The sequence below is a fragment of the Cyanistes caeruleus genome, chromosome 2, assembly GCF_971803275.1.
Source record: "Cyanistes caeruleus chromosome 2, bCyaCae1.hap1.1, whole genome shotgun sequence".
Taxonomy (NCBI): domain Eukaryota; kingdom Metazoa; phylum Chordata; class Aves; order Passeriformes; family Paridae; genus Cyanistes; species Cyanistes caeruleus.
Genome location: NC_141702.1, coordinates 115709878 through 115735433, shown reverse-complemented (window position 1 = coordinate 115735433; position 25556 = coordinate 115709878). Strand labels below are relative to the sequence as shown.

The 25556-nt window shown below is 40.2% G+C and overlaps 1 protein-coding gene across 1 annotated transcript in view; it reads left to right on the top strand.

Moving 5' to 3' along the window:
* Positions 1-1661: 1661 nt before the first annotated feature.
* Positions 1662-25556, top strand: part of LOC111926676 (uncharacterized) — a 253168-nt gene continuing 229273 nt past the window's right edge. The window contains exons 1-6 of the mRNA XM_086873383.1: positions 1662-2677; positions 4042-4185; positions 4446-4742; positions 5981-6128; positions 19806-19881; positions 22085-22170. The gene's annotated coding sequence lies outside the window, so the exon portion shown is untranslated. The remainder of the gene's footprint in view (positions 2678-4041; positions 4186-4445; positions 4743-5980; positions 6129-19805; positions 19882-22084; positions 22171-25556) is intronic.

Sequence of the window (25556 nt, the reverse complement as noted above, 5' to 3'; positions counted from 1 at the left end):
AACTGTCTGCACCCATGTCCACATCTGGCTCTTTATAGACACACATATACTTTTATATGTGCATATGTATATGTACATATATATATATTACAAGTTTGTGCACATGTATATTTGAGCGTGTATATCTAGGTGATTTTAATTAGGTAAGCTTAAGAAGCTCTCTCTGGCTTCAGAGCCATTACTAGCTCTACTGGTATTTTCACTTCAAGGATGGTTTAAATGTATGGCTACTGCTTGTATACATTTATGTACTGTGCTATGCATGGACAGATCTCTGTTCTCATGCCATGTCTGCTTTTGCAACCTCAGTTCTGCATTTATAAACAGCTGCACTCATAATCCTGCAAGTACAAATAATTGCAACTAAAGAGGTGAACATTTATAGCTGGCCTTTTCAAAGGAGTCTAAGGGAGTTAAGTACCCAAATCTCATTGAATTTGGTTACCTAATTCCTGTGGCTTCTTTGAAAATTCCAGCCTTAATTAACTAATTCAATCAACTATCTGTGAACCAAGTGGAGACATAACATGCTAAATCCAGTCCATTTGGGTTGCACAGGAGCTACCTGAACACTTTTCAACTGAAACTTTAAAGGTTTCGTTGTTGGCAAACATTATCCAGTAATTTCACTGAAACAAACTGCAATGTGTAACTTCAGTGTTGCTATCCATCCTCTTTTTTAGTGTGGCTCTCAGGGTCTTTTATTTGACTGCTTTGTGTTTAGACTTGCTAACAAGGGTGGACGGTAACTTCACAGACTCTCTTCAGGCGTCATCTCCACCTTTAGATGCTCCTGGGAATTCTTATTGAGACTACAGGAGTGATAGCTCCTGTGAAAGTTTCCAAGCTGGACAAACACTGAGCTGTATCACTGGTACTTTGTGGTCTGTGCCTTGGTGGCACCTTAATCCATAAGGGGGACTTTTGTGTTTAAGTAGATTGGTGTTCAAGGAAAAAGCGAACAGCAAACAAAGAAAAAATATGGAATGAAAATCTTCTGAGTCTGCACATTACCCTGACCAATACTTACTTCTATTCCATAATAGCTTTGCCTTCTTGCATCTTTTTTTTTTTTTTTTAATCCATGTTTCAAAAATCTTTGATGTGGTTTTTTTTTTTTTAATTTTCTTCTTTGAAAGCCTTTTTTGCTAAGTATGAAAAGCCACAGTTTTAACAGTTCCCCTGTTTGTTCAGAAATAGTATCATTCATATTTGGCATCAGAAGGAAGACTACACTGAAGCCCAAATTTACTCCTATTAAATTAAACCTAATTGAAAAAAGGCAAAGACATTCATTAACTAGTTAAACAAACGGTATTAAATTTACTTTTTTATTTAAGAGAAGAAAGAAGACATCTTTAACTGAAGAAAAGTAATTGGAAGAGTAGCTATTAAAACATGTGATGGAAGAAGTACACGTTGTTGAAAATTTAAGAAGAAACCACAGACATGTATAACAATAAAAGAAATGTACCTTCCTGGCAATTTCTCTTCTCTGTTATTGTGTCAGATGTTTCTGATTTGAATAAGAGCTTTCCTTCATGTCCCTGAGCTTCTCCTTCCATTTGACTTTACATTGAAGTCATAAACCTGTTGTCATGGGAACAACTGTGACATCACAGATGGAGCGTTAACTTCACCACAGGGCAAAATAAATGAATGTGATGGCCTGCGAGGAGAGAGAACCTTTGTTTGAACCAAAAGCCAAGCTTATCCGAATCTTGGCCTGGAGCCCGGTACCCCCAGAGCCTTCAATGGGATCCCAGCCCTGCGTTGTAGGCACAGAACAAGCACTGCCTTGTAGCAGAGACCTTCTCTTGGAGCTGATGGTCTCTGTGGACAGGACACGACACAGAAGAAAGGAAGCATTATCAGCTGGGCTTCAAGAATGGAAAACCAAGGAACAGAGAGAATAAGCAACTTTACCTCAGGCCACAGAGAGGATTTGAGGCAGAGCCCAGAACTGTGCTCCGATAACTCAGCAGGATCTGCTGGAGATGCTGAAATGCAGGAGTCAGAGCTTGTTTCTACATATCAGTTCCTGGAAGTCTTTCCTAAGCTCTCTTCAAAACTGACAAAATATGCAAAAGGCAATAGAGCTTGGGACAAGTTGAAACATTGCTGCAAGCCTTTTAAACAGTTCAAAATGTCTTCACCCTCTAGGAAAGTTTGTTTTAGGAATCTTCACCACCACATGTGGGGTGAAGTATTCCATGGCAGCATTCCCATGTTCTTCTGTGGGCCCAGGATTCCATCTGTGGCTTTTAAGGAGCCACAATCAACACCTTGAGTTGCATTCGAATGTAAAGAAGGAGCAGATCTGTTACAGAGCATAAATATAACAGCTGTTATGGCCAAACTAAATGGTCTCAGCAACTCCTGTGTTTTGCTGGCACTCTATTAATGACCTCAAGAAGTTCATCTGAATCTTTAACTGCTGCTGCTATAAAGGGGTGGCATTGATCCCTCACAGGTTTCACGTGTCACGGGTGGCCTGCATGGAGGATAGGCACAAGCAGTGGAATACTCTGAAGTAGCATAAACTCTGCTTGCTCCACATTTTCACTCAGAAATCACTGTTTGGATATTGGCCCAGCAGCTTGTCCAGTTTCTGGGTTGTAGCTGGCCGAGATGCTCCACTGAAGTCAGCATAAGGGCAGTGACCCCACTAGATAAGGTACTTTTTCCCACCATCCTGCCCCCACAGACACACAAAGCCTGCAGCTTTACAGGAGTTAGGTGGAAGGGTGTCACGCCACACCTGTGGAACTGAACTTCTGTTGACTTTAATGAGAACTGTGTGGCTAAATCCCACACGGCTCTCAAACTGGAGGGGTTAAATCCATTTTGCTTTTGCCTGTTAGTCTGTGGTTGAGAAAAACAAAACTCCCATGTGTTTTAAATTGTTTTAACTGATAAGCCTGGCCAGCAATTGAGAGTAAATCACAGTATCAGTGCACACCCACAACCTAGTTTGATATACGTCTACATTTTAAAGTGACTTCAGTGAGTCATGAGAACACTTTTAATTAAAAGGATTGAAAGTGTCAGAAATTTATGAAATCTTTTACAAAAAAAGATCTCTCTGCTGCACTTCTGTGGGTAATAAACAACTATTTGTATAATGGAATTTGGAGGAGAGTTTACCTCCTGCGGTGTAATTTTCTGCTTTAAATTCTAAAGTTTTATTAAGAAACAGAAAATATAAGCCAGGTATTCTTATCCCAGTAATTGTTTTATCATTTTAAGTTATCAATCTTTGTGACTGCAAGAGCTCTTATAATAGAAGAAGCTTGTGCAACACATGACAGAAAACTAAAGGCATGTTAAAAAACACAATCAGAGTATCACAGTACTTCAGGCCAAACCACATGTTCATTAATCTAGCAAAAGTCTTTAGGAAGGTGTGTACAGCGTTGAATTGGTGAAAGCTTGAAAGTCATGTTAATTCTTGATTAAACAAAATGGTGGCTGGAATAAAATCCTATTGTTTAAGCTCTAAATTCTCAGTGGAAACACCTTGTCAAAATACTGTCGGATTTGCCATGAAGTGTCAAACGGTGAAAAGTATCAATCAAAAAGCCCAATAAATGCAATAAAAACATGGTGTTATTAGAAAATCAGTAGAAAAGGGGAAGAAATTTATTAAAAACTAGTTTACACATCCAAAACTGACTTTGAGTTGAGTGGTATCCACAATTCATTTGTATTTGGGCTCTACAATATTTACCACCCAGAGTTTGCCAGGGAAAATATTTATCAGAAGGAAATAGAACCAAAAATTTATTTTTTAAATTAAAATTTTTTAACTTAAAAATCTGGACTAAAATCCAACCAGGACATCTATTGGATTTTAATATTTCAGATGTGGAGTTTTCAACTTAAATGCAGATTGCTTATCTATATGGACAAAACGGATCTCTAGAATTAGAATGGATCATGACAACATTAGAGAAGGAATACTGAAATTCCTGGCTTAATAGGAAATATCTGACTGTAAAGATGAGTCCTCTGTGGGAATTAATCTGCTTCATGTTGCAGCAACTGAGACCTTATCAGTTCCTCAGGAAGATCTGATGCTGACCCCTCCTAGAGATGACATATGATGCTAAGCAGATTGGGTCAAATCCTGTGGGGCAGCTGAACTGCTCTTTAATAATTCCCTCTGGAAACAAACTGTCCCAGGTAATTCTGGACATTGCCAGCTACTGGTGAAGTAAGGTGAGGTACTGCAAAGAAGTGTTTGTCAGAGAAACTTGGAAATTTCCACATCCTAATGAGAAAGATGCATTAAAAATTGGAAACAAACACCATGTGAAAATTTAAAGGGAGAGACACTATTATGAATTTGTTTGCTTGTCTCTAATTAAGACTTACTTTTTTCCTGCAGCAATGATTCTTTCTTTAACATGCATAATCATTGTACTGTGTAATGCATTTTCTAGGGTGTGGTGATATTCCTTGTCAGCCAGAAGAACAGTGCCAGCATGAGCAGCCACCTAACACTGTTGGAACTAGTAAAGAGCTGTGTTTTCTCCACTCCTTATATGACCTGCAAAACTGTGTGAAAGATCAGCATAAAGAAGTACTAAACCAGTTCAAAGGGAAAATCTGTTTTGGTTGTGTTGGCTTTTGGGAAATGTAGCTTTTTCTTTTTCCTGGAAAGCTGGATTCATTATACACCCACATCTCTGTAGCCAGCCCTTCAGACTCAACATTTTCTCTATGTGCCTGTCCCCAAAGTATGTTAATTTTATTACTAAAGTTCAACAGATATGTCTCAACTTAAGGGATTTTGCAATCAGTTCCTATAGAAGCATCTGTGGACTGGACTTAAATGAGAACATTGCCAGTTGGACAGAAGAAAGGAGAGTGGGGAAATATTTCTGCTCTGTTATGAGCCATTCTCCTCTGCTCAATTTCCTTTCCTAGTCTTTACAGAGGAACTAGAGGCATCCCTGTATTTCATCATTAGTGTGTACTGGGGAAAAGGATTCTCTGGAAATTGAACATTTTAAAAAACACTTTTATGGCTTGGAGCATCTAATGGCAATATTCACGAGAGCCAGATCATGGCAAAAGACAAAACAGAGGCCTGTCAAAAGCAGGAAACTAATCTCTTGTAAGCAAGGGATTGTGCTGACAAGTATGATGTCCATGATGCCCAACCCAAAGGTTATGATTTCTGTAGGAAAAGCAGTGTGTTTCTATTGTAGCCATCATTGTGCTGTCTAAGGAACTTATCATGTAGGTGCAGTAACAGCAGCTGAGACCAGGCAGTTATTAGGTACAGCTTCAGATTTGCACATAGCCACAAGAAAACCATTTTCATTTTTGTTTGCCATTTTCTGAAATGGAAGCAAGTATTGCATTCCCAGCTTCTTGCTGGTGCCACAGATTTATCTTGGTTCATCCTGGGGTTATAAGGCCCCACCTAAGAAGTCTGGCATATAGCCAGTGCTAGAGACAAGCTGTAAAGCAAACCTCAAAAGCCTTCTTGAGGTGCTTTTTTTCTTTGCAGGCAGAGGGTCAAATAAATAAATACATGGGAACCCAAAATAATGTGTTGAAGGCTGGTTTGGGGCACCAAAAATTACCTGATGGCTTAAAGGCAGCAATTTTCAAAATACAGACACCAGAGGAAATCCTGGGGCTTTAGTCCCATACTGAAAGGTGATTTGGTAAATGGTACTTGGAGGGAAGACTGAACAGAACATTTAAAAAAGCCATACTGGAAGTCTTGGCATTCAGGAAGAAACTTTAGGTCCTGTGAATAAGCCTGGCCAATTTTAGCTGTTTTGATAAATAAGAGAACTAAACTGAGGGACTAAAATTCTTTGTCTTTTAGATTGGCATTTAATTTTAAAAAGTAATTTGGCTCTGGGTCTTGTTTTACAGGCAAAAGAGTGGCTGTTGTCACATTCAAATGCCATTTTTAAGAAACATGAAATAACTCAATTTATCTCCTTTTCATTTTTAGCAAAACCAGTTTCATATGGCTTCTGTAGTGAATGAGCTGGAGTGAGTCAGTAAAGATAGACTGTTTTGATTACTACAAACTGTATTGACATACTGCAGTGTGGAGAGCTTGGTTAGTTTGGGTTCAAAGACTCCTGGAACTTTTAAAGGTAAGAAAGGATGTAATTTGGAAGAAGTATTACTGCTTTTGACTGGCATCCAGTTTGGACATTTCTAATACAAAATAAAAGTATCTGTATATGGTTTTGTTCACCAATATGTATTTAAAATTAACTCCATCTTTCCTATGAAATAGTTTTTATATGTAGAAAGTCACCAAAATGTTGTGAGTCAAAAAACCCAAACAAACACCTTGAAAGATTTGTTTCCTCGTTTGATACTGTATAGAAGGAAGGAATTTGCTAAGCACATAATGAAAAACTTAGAATAAACCCCACAACACTCAAGCTTTATACGCCAAATAGAAACAAAACCAGTGAAGTCCACAATAAGGGCTGATCAGTTATCATCTCTGTTTTATTCATTTGACAAATAATACAGTTCAGGGATGGATGTCTGTTGCTTCAGGAACAATTACCTGTGCAGGCATGGGAAACCCTTCTTCTTGGAAGGCAGATTATGATTTTAGTCTTCCCATGAAGAGGAAGCCTTTGCTGCATATTCTCAGAGCTGGGATGGGGAGGATCAGGTGACAGTTCCCTCTGTTGACAAAGATCCTTGGACATGTCATTTAAGGGCTGCCTGGAAGCTGCTTTACATGAATATAAATCAGGAATTGCCTCCAATGAAACAGGAAGCAAGTGTATAAACAGCCTGTCTTTTTCTCCTAGATTGATTTGCTGTCTATAAAGCGGGGGGTATTCATGGTTCTTTTCTTCAATGAGTTCTTGATTGCTTGTGCAGAAGGGAAATGCTATGGTGATAATCTTCAAAACAAAGCCTACAGCCATTTCCACTTTTTTTGTTATCATGATAATGGACTTATTTCATTACTTTGTGTAATGAGAAGTTTCCCCTGGCTGTTTTATCCATAATTAATCACAGCATTTCTGGCTTATAAACCACTTCCTTCATATGTTTAGCTGTTCATTATTGCCCTTTGGCCAGTTCCATACAATGTTTTAAATTCTGGGTAAGTCAATGATTTTTTGTTTAGCTAAAGGTATGCTTAGACCAACGCCCTGAAATCCACAGAGACACCATCCCAAATTAATTCTCCAGGTTGCAGCTGCATGATCTTGCTAAAGAAGTGAGTAATATTTTGACATTTAATATTAAATGAGTTATCTTTGAAAAATGCTTCCCTGCCCCTGGTGTACCTCAGGCAAATGGAAACATGCTTAACGTGCATAATGAAACCTTGGTAATGGAAAAAATGGGGAGCTGAGATGATCTATCAGCATCTAGAATCTGCAGGACATAAAAACTGATGGTAAAATGATGGTGAGGTTAAAACATAAACTAATCAAAGTGATTGCACTTAAGTGGAGCCCCCTTAACAATACAGCTGTAATTATTCTTAATCCCCTGCAAGTCCATTAAAAAAAATTGGCAAGTGTTTGATTTTTCAGCTTTGGAAATTAGCTTGTGATAATTTCAATGGTACTGAGCATGTTAGATTTTCCAGCAACTGACTTAGGAGAGAATTCTGCACTCTTCAATTCCTTTTCTTCCAAAGAGCACTTCCTATTCCTGGAATGATCTCTTCCTACTTTGGCCACCAAATTGTACCTTTAATTCCAAAGTTTTTTTTAAATTAAAAAACCCCCATAAAAATAAGTAATTTGCTGATGTTTTTAGAGGAGTTTTCTGGAATTTCAAGTCCTGAGATTATGGTAGGAAGAGTTTGAGCCTCACTGCTTATCTGCAAAGTCTGTGTTTGGCTTAAAAGGCAGAGGTGAGGGGAAGAGTAGAGGTCTGAAGTAAGCGTATAAACAATTTTTCTGAAATACAAAACATCCTCACTCCTTGAGGACATTTTGCATAACTCACTAATTGTGAGCAATTCATCTTTCCCAAACCCTTGCCAACGAAGGCTTTATGCCACCCCATGCCATCATTTGTCTTCATCTATATCTGGCTCTATCTGCAGCCATCAGTGGCGCGCTTCCGGTGAAGAGCGTTGTGTGTGCATGTGCCTGACTCAGAAACCTGTGATCTCGGTGTCATTAGCAACTCTCCCAACAGAACAACTGACTCATCTTTTCAAAAATGTCTCTATCAGAATATCTGAAATTGTCACAGGCATTTTAAAGGCGTTTAGGGCCCAGTTCTTTAAAGGGTGCCAAATCGGCCTTAACAGACTGAGCAGGTTTAATTCCCATTGTTTTCCTGAGTGGTTGTAATTGTTGACTACTAAACCACTTGGGGCCATTAGGGAGTTCAGCTCTTCCTCTTCAGATGCTCTGTGCTAGATAATTTTCCCTCAGGTAAATTGATTGCCAATCAATTTGAGGTAATTCAGACAGTTGTAGTGACTACTCCCCGGATGCTTGTTCAAAGCTGCAAATATTTACTGTTTGCCCTGATCATCCAAAAGGCAAGCAGCTAGTGTAAGATGGAAACAGCAACACGTAGGAAGTCTTCCAAGGAAAGGATGTTTTCAGCAGGGAGGAAGAATAGATGGTGTAAAATACCACAGATCATGAAAAGGATAGTCACCACCAAACAGGAATCTGCTTAGTCTGTTCCATTTTCGAAGTTTAATGTCACAGAAAGAAAAAAATGTCTTTAAAATTCTTCCTATTAGCAGAAAACTGTCTTGCTGAGACACACTTTTATCCAGAATATTGGAAGTAAAACACTATTTACTATGTCAAATGTATGATGTCTTCAATATTAGCCTAAAAAAGGAAAAAAGGCTGACTGAATGCAAAATTAATATATTGGGGAAATCATGGATTATGTTAGGCTGGACATAAGATAATTACATAGAATAATGAGTAAACTGCTTGGATTACAGGCCTAGAAGTGTTCATTTTAATAACAACAACAACAAAATTTGAAATGTTCTGGGAGGGTCAGACCATTGGAGATACTCATGGAGGACAACCTAGTGCACTTCAGTGCCCATGTTTTGGCCCAGTGGGATGAATGTAACATTGTCAGGGAGAGCTGGAGCCTCTCAAAGAGCAGAGGGGACACCATGGCATGGGGAAAAGGGCTTGCACTGCTACTGCCTGCCCTGTCCCTCAGGATGGACAGCCAGGAATATACTGCTGCCAGTGCCTCCAACTTTGAGACCTGTTTTGGAGTTTCAGGTGAATCTGAGACAGTGGAAATATTCTGGCTGACCCACTGAGAGCACTGGAAGCAAACTGCCTCACTCAGACTCTAAATTTAAATTTGTAAATTAAATTTGTGATTAATTTGTGAATGGAAATGTGTGCCCAAGTCCAGATGCCACAGCTGCTGAATCCTGCTCGTCTTACTTCTTTGGCAATCCCTGTGAGAAAGAAATGAGCTAACAGAAACAAAGTGGATGCTAGATAAGACCAACAGTGGGGAATGCATATTCTGTGTTGCACAGTGCCCAATACACTGCTGGCATATTGCAAAAGAACTAACACATCTCCAGGTTACTCCATTCAAAATAAAAACAAAATAGGGGAGGAGGTTCTATGCTTCAATGCTGGTCAATATGAAAATAATTTCTGTTTCCACTTCTGATTGTATTTCTGAGCTCAAGGATTAAGTGGGCCTTAGGATTTTAATTTTATGATAACTCAAGCCTGTTTTATGTTTGTCTTGGGACAAGTTTGTCATGGAGTCTTTTTTTACTTACTGTGGTGGAAGATGGAGTTAGTAGGACAGCAGCAGTGTGCAGAGAAAGGAGAAAGGAGGAGGCTTTTCCCTCCAGAATTCACTGCCTAAGGGGAAAGCAGTTCTTAGGGCTAAGGACAGGACACTACATCATTCAGAAGCAAAGGGTCCATTAGAATGGTCCCTAAGCCACCTTTGAAGCAATGTAGTACCACTGGAAAATGCACCTTGACACAAAAATCTGGGTTGATTCCTTAGATGGAAATCAAACATCAGACCTGAGCTGATGGATGCAGTCTGTAACTCTGCCACCTATTATTTTCAGCCATTTTGATTTGCTTTGAAAATCTGATGGAAATGGTAGGGATACCCACAGTGAGTTTTGTGTTTGGCCTGTAGGTTCATGCTTCAGAATAATTTCAGTGGTAATAATAGGATGCCATACCTTGGATCTAGAAAAATACGTAATCCTTTTTTTGTGAAAATAGCCTAAACTGACCTCTGGGCTTGCTTCATAATTAACCTGCCAGTTAAAATTCTGCATTGCAATGAACTTCCTCCTGCTGCAGCAGCACTGTCCAGGGGTTGTTTTCAAGGAACCCCCACATTTTCATAGCTAAACCACAGCTGTATCAGGACAATGTGTTTCCTTCCCTCCCCAGCTGGAAAATTCTGCCCCTCCATCCCAGTAACACCTCAAACGCCAATGTGCTGGCAGTTTTTTTTTGTGGTCAGTGGTCAGTTCTGGCTTTTAATGGCTTCTCTTCCATGTCATGTCCTTCACTGCCAGGCTCTCCAGGCCCTGTGCTGAGTGAAGCCTAAATCCCTCATGGATGTGAGCAATCTGCATTCTGATGGGTGATGCAAGGCCCAGGGTCTGGTGATGCCGATTGGGTGTTTGTGCTCCATGGAAAATCATCTATGGAGTGGTTGAGACATGTCGTGGTGTATTCTCTATCATTAACTCAAGAAAATTCACTGAGGGCTGGCAGCATTTCAGACTCACCTTTTCAATGCTGAATTCCTTCCTCTTGTCTTCACTAAGCCTCCACTGCAATGCTATTATTGGGTGAGTGAGTAATGGCAGCAGTTGATTCAAAATAATACCAAATCAGGAGCACAAGGTTTTCATTCACCAGTTGCTTCATAGGTTACTGGTACAGCTAAGCACGGTTATCCCTTGCTTTTCATCATGTGAAGAGTGACATGTGCCTGGGAGGAGAAGGACTCAAATGCTGAGGTATAAAAGCTTGTGCAGGAACATCTTCATTAAGATCAATTTCATTGAGATAAATTTCACCTAAAATTGTTGCAGAGAACCCTGAAGTTGCAAACATGTATGAAATATTATCAAAAAATATTTCTTGGACATTTTATTTTTCTTTTCCTAATGAAAACCCTCATGAGTTTTGCAATCCTGGAGATTCTTCAAGAAAATACAATTGAGGCTTTGGCATTCTGGGGGGAATTTTTTTCTGATTTTTAGCAAGCATGTCAATTTGAGAAGTGTGGAGGGTTTTGTTAAGTACTTCGATATTAATACATGAGTATATTATTATGTGGGCTTAGTCACTTTTTTTAGTCCAACAGAGAAAAAATTCTCCACCCCTTGTTGTATCTTCATTTAAGAAATGGGCACGTGGTCAATGATTTAGGTGGCATTGGTGACACAAAACAAGCATTGACTCTTACAGATGGAAACAAGTACTGATTTACTTATTTCAGCTCCACATAAGAAAGAACACCCTTCCAGTGTGTGCTGTCGGAACATGTCTGTCATGTGCAACTCCCTCATTGCTCCAACTATCATAAGGCTGCTGCTTTCAGATCATCACTTTCTGAGGACATAAATCTCTTTTTCAGAGGTGAAAGAATGGATGCCTCTCTGCTTCGTATATTGCTTACTGAACCAAAGTATTAGAAAATAATTTGATTGAGCAGGAACTGAAGCAGACATTTTCCATGTCTTTCAAGAATATGTGAACCTCCCAAATTACATCCATATTTTGGCATGAAGTGGAATATGTATTTTGGATTAAAGTATGACTTTATCCTGCACATTCTTTTTGTTCTAAGAATATTTTGAAACAAAAGGTAGTGTTTTGAAATGAAAATACATTGAAATCTTATTACTTTGTTTTTTCAGAAACATCGCTAAATGAAATATTTTGGCATTTCTGGACTAGATCTTCTAATTTTTAAAATATTTTCCTCTGGTGAATCCAATAAATATTAGGAAAAAAAACCATTTTGGATAGTTATATTCCTTTTATTAATCTCTATGCAAAATCATGCAGTCAAAATTTTAAACCTTTGCAAATTATTCTGGGTCACTGAGGTATGACAACGGAGTGGTGGCTTAATACCCATTTGTTTGAAAGAAAAGAATATGTAAGATCATTAAAAAATATGTAGTAGGAAAAATGGAAAATTGGAATTATCTGAGAAAAAAAAGGGATTTTCAGTGAAAACTTATTCAGCTTTCAGGAGGAAAACTGAACCAAGTGTAATCACTCGAAGTAGCTTTGCTTTCAGGTGTGGAGAGCAGTGAGGGGCAGAGGTCCAAGTTTCTTGCCCCCTGCTTTAGGTTACATTATGCCAAGAGCTGTTTGTGCTGCTCACTAGCAGCTGTTAGCTCAGGAAATATCCAGGCAAGGTGTGCCTCTGGTGGTGGCCTGTCACCTCCCAGGAACTGAGGGCCCCAACCCCCTGCCAGAAGAGAAGGGTCGGATCAACAGCACTGAATCTTCAGGTCCATTGCAAAGTCATCTTCAGTAACAATAATATCTCACAGCTTAGAGGTTCTGGGTAGATCCTGACCGAAATCCATAGTTTCCCCCTGGCCTCCACATCGATCCTGACACATCACATAGATGGAACCTGGCCCATCTTCTTTTGAAGAACTTATTTTGAAGTCCTGGCCAAGGACTGACATAATTTCAGGAAGTTGTTGGTTACGCTCTTTTGTATTTCAGCGGAGTTTTGGGGCTTGGGTAGATGTGAGCATTGGTTGTCACATATCTTTGGTGCATTTTCTCCCATATTTGTCCTGCAGGGTAAAGTTCTGTTGTTAATGCCTGTTCTTCAAAAGCTGGGGGATAAAGAGGTGGTGGGAGATGGTGCAGGAGCAGGGGTTTGCACCCAAACTTTGACAGTTCCCAGGCCGAGGCTCCAGGAGTTGCTCCTTGGACAAAACAAGTTTTTTAATAGTCACAGAATCATGGAATGGTTTGGGATGGAGGGGACCCTAAAGATCATCTCATTCCAATGCCCCTGCCATGGACAGGGACACCTTCCACTAGACTGGGTTGCTCAGAGTCCCATCCAGTCTGGCCTTGAACACCACCAGGGATGTGGCATCCACAGCTTCTCTGGGCAACATGTGCCAGTCCCTCAGCACAATCACAGGGAAGTATTTTTTCCTAACATCTAATCTAAATCTCTACACTTTCAGTTGGGTATTGTCCCTCCTTTTCCTATCTGTACCTGCAAATATAAAAAGTTGCTCTCCCTCTTTCTCTAAGTCCTCTTTTAGTACTGGAAGGTGCTCTAGGGTGTCCCCAGAGCCTTCCCTTCTCCAGGCTGAACCACCCAAGCTCTCTCTGACTGTCTCCATAGGAATTATTAACAGTGTTGAGGGAACCTGGGCTGAGACAGGGCTCGAGGAACTGGCACAATAGCACTACAACTTGCCTGAGCAAACTAAGAGATGTCATTGTGGGAAAAATGTTATGAAAGTGATTGCTGTAGCTGCTCATTAAGTGCGTGTGTGTGGGAAGCCGGGGCAGGCAGAGGGCTGGGTGTGACAGGAGGCTGCCAGGGGAGACATGCAAGGCCAATGGCAGCAGAGAGGGGAAAAGCAGGTGCAGCCCTAAAGGCTGAGAGATGTGACCCTGGCACTCCTGAGAGGTAGACAGCTTTGAAAGGAGTGAGAGGGAAGAGTTAAGATCAAGCAGCATTGGCAGGAAATTCACCCGGAGGGCCAAACATGCAGCAGTGAAGGTGGGGGTGGCACAGACACGTTTATCTCTACCTTCCACTCCCACCCCATACACTCACTGCATGTTACAAGGTATAAACAAATCTATTTCGACTGAAATAGTTTTTCTGTTTTTCATCCTGAGATGGGGATGGATTTTGTTATTTTTTTTTTTAAATGGTCACAAGGAAGAAAAAGTGACATACAGGGACGCTTGGCCCACTCTGTTTTTGGGGGTTTTTTTTAACTCCTTTTGCTTGTGGAAAGCTCCTCCAAAATAATAAGGGCCATGACCTCCTCAGGGGACTTTCATTAACACCCATTTACCTTTACTGCACTGCTTTATAATATCTCTCTCCAGAATTTTCAGAATGATTTAGGGTCCTGACCCAAAGCCAGTGGGAAGAGTCATATCAGCTTCAGTGAATTAGGTCCTTAGAGTCCTTTGCACAGCTGCCAACTCACTAAACAGGGTGTAATATGCAGGCTAATAAGCTACTTAAAAAACATAATGTGAGCATAATTCTCCACTTCATTTCATTGGTTTTACGCGCCACAAAAGCCAATAGAGTTCCACCGGTGGAAAACCAGGGTCCTGGAATGGAGGCTCACCCCCCTGTATAAGCTTTTTAAAACTGGTTTCAGAGATCAGAGGCAGTTAGTCTGTATCATATACTCGTGCTGGGCCTGATCCAAAGCTCACTGTGCTGCACTGGAGTTGTTCCATCAGGCCCTAGGGATATGTATGTCTATGTGCACAGATGTGTGTATGTCTCTGTGTCAATCTATCTGTGCAATTTATCTATTTTTACCGTGCTCCTCACTGCAGTGACTAACAGCCTGGGTGACTGAGGTTAAGCAATATGTAAAGTCCCCAAAGCCTTGATCTAATATATACTTGCTGATCCTATAATATAAAAATAAATGTAGGTTAGCCTATGATCCGTGGGACATATACATTCAAGCATGCAGAACACACACAGAAAGAGCAGGGCTGTTTTCCATCCAGTTGGACAGGTTATGCCATTGGCAGGACACAGGAAACTGCTGCCAAACAGGCATCACCCATTTTTTAATTCTCAGGCTCTGTTTTTATATGCTGCTGATGGATATTGGATGAATTGCTCATTGTAAATCGATAATACTTCATCTTCTGATTAATGAGGAACTGAAACTGTTTCCAATAAATGTTTAAATGCTTAGCATTTTTTAGAAACCAAGTCTTTTATGAGGAATCCTTTTTTTTTTTTTTTTTTTTTTTCCCTTTTAGGCCAGAATGGTATAAAAACATTTAGGCATAACCTTGTGAATTGATGAAGAGAGAATATGGACAAGCATGTAGTCTAGCTCTTTGCCTCATAATTTCAGCAGCACAGAACCATGTTGTGCAAAGAGAATTGTAACAGTATATAAGATGCACTATCTGGGTGGAAATTAATGCACTTCAGAAGAACAACCTTATTATTAAATAATAGTGCTGTACTATAGCTGTGGTTTTATTCCTCTGCTACAGATTGTGTACTGGAAAATATCTGTGGAAACTGCAAGGAGGAGAAAAGTTTTTCAAATTTGTCTCTTAGTAGCTTCTGAGCCTGAAAAAAAAAAAAAAAAGGCAACTTATGGATTTTTTTCCCCCTAGTTTTGTATTCCAGAATTGTCTCTATGAAGTAATGAAAGATGAGGGTGAGAGATGGACTTAAAGTGAATGAGGCAGAAACAACTGATTTTTATAAAGAGCAAATGTTTTCTCCTCCTGAGGATCTATGTGAAGTGAAATTGTGTGTCAAAAGAAGCAAAGCAATGCAGTGGTCAGCAAACTGCAAACCTTTGCTGTTCATCAAACAAAGAAAAGTAATGAAACGTTCTTAGAATTTCCTCTTTACTGTGTGAGGAATGAAAATAGCCCAAAATAATGTGGTGGGTGAACTGTATACACCAGGCAATAAACTAAACTTCCTGTCTCTAACAAAAGGCTTCTCTTTATAAAGTGCCAGCACTTTTAACTGCAAAACATTGCTATCCAATTCTGCTTAAGCTCTTTAAGAATGTCTTTTGAGAAGTTTGCAATTTGGCATTTAATTTTTTGGATATTTCTTTTAGAAACATAAGCTGCTGATAGATGAAGAGCATAAGCTGTACTGCTTGGAGCCCTGGATTCCAAACATTTTGGAGAGCAAACCATTGTCAACCTTTGATCCATCTTGCAGACCCCCTCCACAACTGCATAGAAATGAATTTATAGATTTTGTTCTTTCACGCATTTTTGTGGGCTGCTTATGGACCTACTCAAGCACTTGCATTCCGTAGTTTGAGCTATATGAGCTTGGAAATTCTTTTCCCCCTTCCTGATGGCACAAACAATTAATGTCTTTCTGTTGATCATGCAGACAATCATGTTTAGCTTCTAGTGGGTTCTAATGTCTCTAGTCAAAAAACCTCCCACGTGACCTCTTCCATCAGTTGCCTATGTGTTGCTTTAATGATAAACTGACCTTTTTTCCTGAAGAAAATCTGAATTTAGTCTCATTTAATAGTCTTCAGCCTGGTAGTTTCTCGCACAACTAAGTTTTTTTAAGATGAGTTTATGAGGGTTCAGCTTCCATGGCTGAAATAGATGGGACATGTCTTGTAGTTTCACTGACCTGTGGGGGAGAGAAGCTGAAAGCCTGTATGTGTTGTGTCTGCAATTGCTGAGGATCAGTTATTTTGTGGTTTTGTTTGTTTGTTTGTTTGTTTGTTTTCCCTCGTGTGGTTTACACTGAAGCTGTGGGTTCTGTGCTGGCTGATGGGCTGAGCTGCAAAGGGGCAGACTGGGGTAGACCTGGGGCTGTGGGCAGGCTGAGATCAACTTGGTCTGGAACTGCAAGGAGCTGGTCTTCAGTGCTTTCTCCAAAGCTTGGGATGCTGGTAGGAGAGGTGCTGGGTTTGGACTGACCCTCTGAGGAGTGTCCCTGACTCCTTAGTGGGATCTGTATGCTCTTCAGAGTGTTCTTGTGAGCATCAGGAGCAGGTCTGCAAGGACCACACACGCAGGCTGGGGAGGTTATGGTGTTGCTGCCTGGCTTTGCTAGTGCAGAGTGCAAGGTGATGCCAGGTAAACAGCCTTGATAGAAATGCTCAACAATTAACAAAGTTTTTGCTTTCTTTAAAGGGAATGTTGGGGTCTTGTTGCAAAAAGATGCAGCAGGTGCCTCCTGAATGCTTAATTTCCAAGCACTCTAGGATAGAAACTGCATTAAAAGGAGCATGCTGCTCTGCTGTGTTGATCTACCTTTCCTATCTTTGCTTCTTTTCCATTATTCTCCCTTTCTATTCCTCTGTAACTGTTGTGAAGAGGGGAAATTTGTCCATCTGAGTCTGTGGTGGACTTAGAGGTGTTAGAACAAGGGATTATCATCATTTTGCAGGAGTCAGGGAAGTCTCAGAGCTCTCCTTCCTATATTAGAATCTAAGCATGAGCGAAGAATCCCAGCAGCAGCTGCCACCCCTTCTAGAGGTAAGAACATGTCAACACGGTGTTTCTGCAAGACACAGCAAATCCCACTGAGTTTGGAGCTGATGGGAAGGGGAGCATTGTCCTGAACTACTAATTCCTCTCTGGTATCCTTGGGCCTGCAAATAGTGATGCCTGTTTGGGCCCTTGTGTCCCAGGCTGCTGATCCTACCCTGAGGGAGGCAAGGCTTGGTGCAAACTGACCCAGGCAATTCTCTAGGTGAGGCAAGGCCTAAATGAGCATCCTGAAGGCTTCTCACCGGCTTGTGAGTTTGGATATTTCATTTGTGTGCTGTCTCCAGCCTCTAAATATGTGTGCTGTGGATGGAGTCACCGGCACTACTTAAGAGTCCCTATTTTGACCTTCCAAATACCTGAGTTAGTCAACATCATAAAATTCCTCTACTCACACACACCAGACCATGTTCAGTTGCAATCTCTTTTTTTAACAGAAAAAAAAAAAAAGGAAAAAAGTCTATCCAGCAGCATTCCTGCTTGACCGAAATCTTCAAAGATTGATGTATTTGGCCCAGCAGGGCTTGACATTAATCTGCTGTTGGAATATCTATGGGAAAGGACAGCCAAGCGACTGAAGAGCAGAAGAAATCCTAGTTTGTCTGGCACAGGCTGGCCTGCCACCATAAAAGATGAAAACAGGAGAGAGGGGAGGTAGGAGGAGTCCGCTCAGCTGTTTCAATTTTTCAATTTGCAGTCTGGGCTGACTTCCTTTGGTTATCAGGGAAGCTAAGAAAAGTAAAACAGTGTTGCTACTCTGTGAAACAACCTCTTTAAAACAAGTAAGGTCAACCAATGAATTTATGGACAGTTGTGAGGGGAGTTAAAGTGTGTAATAACGATAAAGAGATAACGTTAATATAGTTTTAAAGTGTTTCATATTTAAATGTGGCTCCAAGTTGGTTGTGTGTAACAGGACAAATATAACTGAGGTGGGGCTGAGAGCAAGAGCTGGATTCCAGCCCACTTTAGAAAGCCAAAATAAACACTCAAACAACTACAATGTTTCACATGGACTTTTGTGCTAATTATCTACAGTTTCTGATGCTGGTTTGTAGAAGGGCGGGGGGAAGACACTGATATATCCAGAAAGTTGCTGGAAATACTGTGGGCTTTGTCCTGATCAGCAGTGTAAATCATGTCTGACTCTTTAGAAGTTCAGGATGAGGGCTGCCTGGCCTTTATCCCCAGGCTATATTAGGCTAGACTTGAATTTTTATAAAGTGAAATGCCAGAATTCACTGGGTGGATGCTGAAGTGAGGATCTGGTTGTCTCACTGCGAGTTGCTCTGTGCGGTTCAGAACAAGTCTCTGTGCCTCTGTTTCCCATTTGCTCTTTGGCCTGAGACTGCCACTGCAGTACTATTTATTTGTTTATCTGTTTCATCCCTCCCTCTCTGTTACTTAACTTGTCTTTCCCCAACTCTACATATTCTGTTCTTGCATCATGAGCTGTGCCTGTATGTCTGTGCTTGGCTTTCTTGTTTGCCTAGGCTGTAAAATTCTTGGAGCAGATTCCTTTGCCTGCAGCCATTATTTTATCCTTTGTAAGAAACATTATTGCTAATATTTGAGGCAACAATAATCTCATATTACCTTAAATAGAGTTTGTTGTTTTTTTTTACCTCACCTATAGAATAATCCCATATTTTCCTGTAGCTGATGACAACACTAAAGGTTTAGGATTTGCATCTTTGAAGCTTTTACAATGCTTCATGCAGCAGGGCTGTTTTTAGAGTCTCAAGGTGCTACTGTCATACTACTAATAAAATGTTTATAAAACAAAATTATTTAAAATTACTTTCTGTTTGTGGTGTGTTGTCTCCTAAAGAAAACCCCAACAACCCCCACTGCTTCTGCTGGGTTTTTCTGGCAGTAAAAGCTCACTGATGTGTGTTAAGTAGAGACACTTTAGTTACTGTACATCAGAATGGCTGTCACATTAGGAGTTAAAAATCTCTATTTCAAGGAAAGAGGGATTTTTATGTTTCTAATATAAATGAGTATGCTTCAGCCTTTTTACCAAATTCAAACTGCATGGAAGGGTATTTTATAATAGACTAAGAAGGCAACATAAAATTAAGTAAAGCTGGGTCTGGTGCCTAAAAATATTTGGCAGAATTCCCTGGAAAGCCACATTTGAACACTTTTAATATATATTACAAGGCAGACAAGAATAATTATCTTCTCTTGAAGTTCCCCAAGTGAGAGAATTGTATTGTAATGCCCTTTGAAAGAAAATAATATAAGTTGCCAAATGATTATGTTGTGGAATTCTTCCCCACTCCCTGTCTCTTTCACCCATCTGATTGTATGCAGAGGGAGGAAGAACATGGTACAAATGGAGCAGCTGTTCTTACATTCCTTTTTAAAACACCAAACTTAGCACCTTTAAGTAGGTGTACCTGTCAATTTACAGAGGAGTCCTTGTAAAAAATAATTGAGGCAAATCTTTTTAAATGACTAAAGCATAGCATTGCTAGAGATGACACAACTTTCTTACAGTTCTGTGTTGTGAATTCTTTGGGAAACTTAAGTAATGTTATTCTCTTTTTTTTTTTATTTGCCTTTTTTTAGCAGCAAAGTCTTAGCAGTGGGAGCTGAGACAAAACAGGATTAAGTGAACCTGCAGCAGCCACTGGGATTTTAAGAGGTAAATGCCCAGCTACCTCAAAATTTAAGTTGTCCCCATTAAGGTAGATAAATGGAAGGATGTATCTTTACATGAGACGGATCTTTCCTAAAACATGTAGATCCTTCTAGAGCCAGTATAAAGATGCTTACTGACAGGCTTTACAGCTTTTGTTTTCTTTCCAGTCTTCCTGTGCCTGGCAAGAGTTAGAAAAAAATTACAGTTGTACCAGCTTCCTATGGAGTTTATCTTTTCCATCATATAGACTGATGATGAGCAGAGTAAAGGTAGCCAGAATTAAAAAAATAAAACAAAACCAAAGAAAACCTAAAATGTGACTCTTGGAAACTGATTAGAGTCAGATTTCACAGTTACTTTTGGTGTGTTTGGGATCTATGGTGAATAATGAAAATCTGAGTCCTGATACTGAATTCCTTGCGGGAAAGAGAGGCATGGGCTCACAAAATGAGCATGGGGCTACAGGGGCTGAAGGAGAGGCCAAATTCTCTGCTGTTGTAGGCTGGAGTTGCTGTTACTTGGATAAGAAAAGTTCCTTCTGATTTAGGCCAGCCAAGAAAGGTCCTGTAGGGTCTTGAGAGAGCTGCAGATATGTGATCCTGCAAGTGAAGAGAGAAAACTAGGGATATACAGAGGGGCAGTGAGAGACGTTTTGGCAGCAGGATTTAAAGTTAGAAACAGTGGGAGGCAAATCTGTGATGGGAGCACTGAGGCTGAGCAATCCTACCCTGGGAAATCTGTCTGACTGCAGGGCCGCAAGTTGCTTTCTTAATTATATATTTTTTCAGACCAGAGGATGTGAAATTAGACTGCCTCATTTTCAAGGGGGAGGAGGGAAAGCTGAAGAATAATAGCATCTATTCGATCTAGTGGAGTCTTTCATATGAAATTTATGTGCACATGGTTTGTGTCCATCTATTTCAATGAAGACCACTCAATTAATTGGGTGCTCAGGAGAGGTACTTTAGGTCTCCTGGGAAATGTTGGATGAGTGTCCTTGTGCCTGGCATGTTGCACAGAGATAGGGTACTTGGGAAACATCTGTAAAATTTTAAAAATGTGCAAATTTAATTTGGAGGGGACCAGCAAAAATGTGGTCTGATTTTATGGGTTACAAATCGATCCTTGGAATGATTCTCTGCCACAGTCAAACGTGGTGCTGTGAGTGTGTAACTTCATCTCCCTCTGGCACTGGTGACGGTATTCCTGGACCAGAATGGAGCTCAGCCTGAGCACCGTACATTTCCACCATGCCAAATCCTTTCCTCCACCTACAAAGCTCTGCTCCCAACTTTTATTGGCCTCAGGAACCTGGATTCTTCAGTCAGCTGAGAGAGCAGCAGCTCAGCTGCCTTGGCGGTGCCGCTGCGTCGGCTATTGCACATTTCTCAAGTCCATTTTTTTTAATGTAGCAGATCAGAGCTTGCAAAACAGGACGTCTTGGAACTCAAACTAGATGAAAACAAGCTACAATGAAAGTGAAAAAAACATATCATTTTACTACCAATTGAAAATTAGGACCAGATGAAGTCTCTGAAGCCCTGGGCATTTAATTTAGTGGAGTCGGTCACTCCTGTGTGAAACCAGCACTGGGCTGTGTTCTCTGCACATAAGTAATATCTTTGTTTGTTTGTATTTGACATAATTGGTTGAAGAAAATAATGAAATGGATTGCTTTGGTTTTCTTGTTTGCATAAACTTTACATACAAGTGATTTACTTTGCAAGCCACTCTGATAGGATGTCTGTAATTTACATGGCTTAGAAATTCTGCAGAACAAAGCTATCAGAAAGGGTGCTGCTCTGGATCTGGAGGAGCTTTCTGAATAAACAGGTTAATACAGCTTGGCAAAGGCTGGGGTTCTGTTGTTGTTGTCCTCCCTCCATTTACATGCATATGAGTTTTTATCAGTCACAGCCAGAAAAAGAAGTTGCTTTGCAATCTCACCTACTTGTCCTGTTTCTGTGAAGTAAACACACCTTTTCCTGGGGACTCCTCCCCCAAGACTTTCATTGTGTGGGACACAGTGGCCCTCTCTGTTTGTGGTCATGTATGCATAAATATCTCTGAGTTTATTCTGTTGTCAGGCTAGAAGATGGCAGGGACTTCACACAGCCAAATATCAGTGTTTGAACATTCATTTTGGCTTGAATTTGTTGTCCAGGTATCAAACTGAGCTATTTCTTTTTGTACTGTTTGTTTTCAGATTTGTTTCTGCCTGGAAGATTTGGCTTATGGTCTGGATGCCAATAATTTAAGAGAGTCAATCATGGTCACAAATCAGGTAAAAAGGTAAATCATCCCTCCAGACTTGCATTTATTTGTAGTATTTTATATGGAATGTGTTTTGAACCAAGCTTTTGGTGGTGGTCTTTTTGAGAAGTTAGGGTCACAAGCCATTTTAAAAACATACCTTCAACAGCCTTCATGAGGATTTTATACACTTAAAGATAAATAAACAAACAAAAAACCCTTATAGATCTAACGAGTAATAAGAAATGGAAGCACAGGTATCCATACAGGAAGCGTGACTTTCATACTTCCATACATGGGTAATATGAACTTTAAAAATAAAATCATCTTTTACAAAATGAATATTTTTTAACCCTTACTACATATATTTCAGTAAAAATATTGATTCAGAAGGGCTGATGAGCTCTATTGCATAAAGTAATAAAGTAATTTTGCTTTGTTTAGTGTAACTAATAGCAAAAGCCTGCATTTGCTTGGATTTATTGAAAGAGTATCTTGAAATAGGAAGTCAGGAGGATACAACTGCAATGAAACAATTCAAGTTTTTGTTATTAAACACTGTCAGAATGGGTACTTCCCACCCTGAGAGAGGAAAGCTTTTTGTTCCAGAGAGATATTTCTTCCTAAGGTGCTTGATGAGATTTAACAGGAAATGTTCATCTTATCCTGGTGTATTGCCAGGTTTTTTGCCAGCTTGGTTACAATAAAGAGCTGTGGTGGGATTCCTCAGCCTTGGGAACTGGATGCTGGTCAAGCTTTTAGCACTGAGGAGCTTGCATTTATATAAAGATGTTAATAGAGCAAAAATAAAGGGTATGTATGATATTTAGGAGAGCTCATGGGAGAGATCCTCTCTACCACCGAAGAAACACAAGACAAATGTTTTCTCAGTCTCAGGGCAGTTACTGAGAGCCCCACGAGCCCTGCCCATGGACACATTCTACACATGGCCATAAGGTGTTTGTGCCTGCACTGGGCTAACCAGAACCTGACCAGCTATAATTGTGTGTGCAACAGGCTGGGAACGAGTTCAGAGGCTCTGTGGAGCTCTCCAAATGTGCAGGCAGGTGTCCATGTGCACCCCATGGCACCTGGGAAGGCTGGAGCTGTTCTCCAGAGCAAAAGGAGAAGGAAAAGGGTGATGCCCACCTGTGGTGTCCAGGCTGGAGAGGTGCAGTGAGAGCTCCTCAATCTTCCTGCTGTAATTTGTTCCAAACTGCTCCTGCTCATGCAGAGTGTGAGCAAATGGCACTCACAGGACAAAAATAAGCCCCACTCCGAGTGTTTGTGTGTGCATAACACTTTTAAATGGAAAAGCTTGAGAACTATTTTCTTTTGACTTTGTTCTGGGTAAGTTTAATGTGGTCCTCTGTAAAGAAAACAAGAGACTGGGAACCCAAATCTCCAGGAGACTCTGGTCTATTAGATAATTTGAAAATCTTTAATGATCACACACATAGATCTGAGAGAGCTGAGGCACACAGCTGTAGTTTCTGAGCACTGGCTGTATTTGCCATCTGTCTCTAAGCAAGCAGATTTTGGCTGGAAGCTCTGCTTCATACAACTGACTGTTACTGATTTTGTTCCTTGTCACCTCTAGACTGGGCTTTCCACAAAGATTAATGGGACATGAGAGAAAGCTCTTTCCTCATCCTGAGAAAGCAGTATAATGCCATGCCAGTTGTGTTACCTCAGATCAAGTTGGTGTTCTAATATTTGGTGTTTCTTTCCTGGGTTGTAACTTCCATTCAGCCTGAAAAGAGGTAACTCTTCTGTTCCATAGAGTTAGAATTGCTCATGTGTCTGTTTTTACCCTAAATCTTTACAAACCTCTCACTGACAAACAGGCATAAAGAGGACCCCGATGTTGTGGGGGCTAACATGGCACTCCTATAATCCCATTAAACTTCCAGGAAAAAAAATTGATTCATCATTGTGAATATCTCTTCAGTCTGTTACTTGCCAGTGGATTAAAGGAATGTCTATTAATTTGGGCAATGGAAGAAACTTTTGGTTTTCACTACAGCCTGTAAAGAGCTTGGACTGAAAGCCTTAGGAGTTCTGTGATGTCCTACTACACATATGTACTGCACCTTAAGGATTTTTGAGATGGAGATTTTTCTGTCTGTTTTTAGAGAATTCAGTGAGATCATAGATTACTGGGCAGCAATATACCTTCCCTTCTCCTTGGCTGAAGTGTGAACATGGAGTTTGATGCTGAAATATTTTAATTTTTGTTTTCTTGAATTGTACTCTGCCTTCATCATTACTGTGGCATCAGTAGAAAGTCAGAATTTCTCCTTATCTTGCTTTGTGTGGGACTAACTCTTACTTAAGAGGTTGATATTGCCAAACTGCTGCTGGGGAAATCTTGAAGCCATTATTAATTAATCAACTAATAATTTATTTAATTTTGGTTTTTTTTCCAGAATTTGAGTCAATTACATAGGGGAAAATGCATGTGGGGATCTTGTGCTTATTGACAAGTTTTGAACCAGCAGATACTTTTATAAGGAGGGATAGTTACTCTCTGATTCTCCTATGAGTGTAGGTAGTAATCTTTCCTACTGTTAGAGGTTCATTTTCTTAGGCTGCATTGCTGGTAAGTTGGAACAAAAACTTCAGATATTAGTAAAGCCAAAATTCAAGCAGCCTGACATTTAATCTAGGTAAAATGAAAAATTTGTGTTTCAGTGTTCATCTTCTGGCTTCAAACTCTTCATGACTTTAGTGATTTTTTTATTTTTGAAGAAAAAAAATAAAAAATAATTGGATTTTGTTTCTGGAGGAAACATCCATTTAGAATGTTTTTCAGAGGAAGAACTAGGTTCTTTTTTATGAACAGAACTTTATTGTTGCCCAAAGACCACCTCTTGGTGAAAACTGTTTTCATAGTTGTTCAGACAGGACTTAAGTGCTGTGACTTGAATTTTACATTTTCAGTTTACACATGTTGCCATTCTTTTCTGACCACAGGAATTGTTCTGTAGTTTGCTTTTCACTTTTATCTCTTTGCTTATGGTGATTATTTCTTATTAAAATGCTCACATCAACAGAGCAATTAATTCTCAGTAATTTCCAAACTGTGTTGACTTTGTTGGTGGTTAATCTGGTGCAGCATCAGTGGATCAAAGCAGTCGGTGCTGAGCCCCTGTAGCTGTGTGTGCTGAAGGGGAGATGTGCTCTGGATTGAATATATCCCAATGCCTGTGGTCCAAAACCTTTGAGAGAAGGTGCCATACTAAACCATGCTGAAGCAAGCCCGGATGTGATCCAGAATCACGAAATCAACTAGGCTGGAAAAGACCTTGGAGGTCATCAAGGCCAGCCTGTGATCTAACACCACCTTATTGTCCATGGGGACAATGGGTGCATTTGCTGCAAAATTGTGCTGTTGCTCTGAACACAAATGCTGGGATGGATGC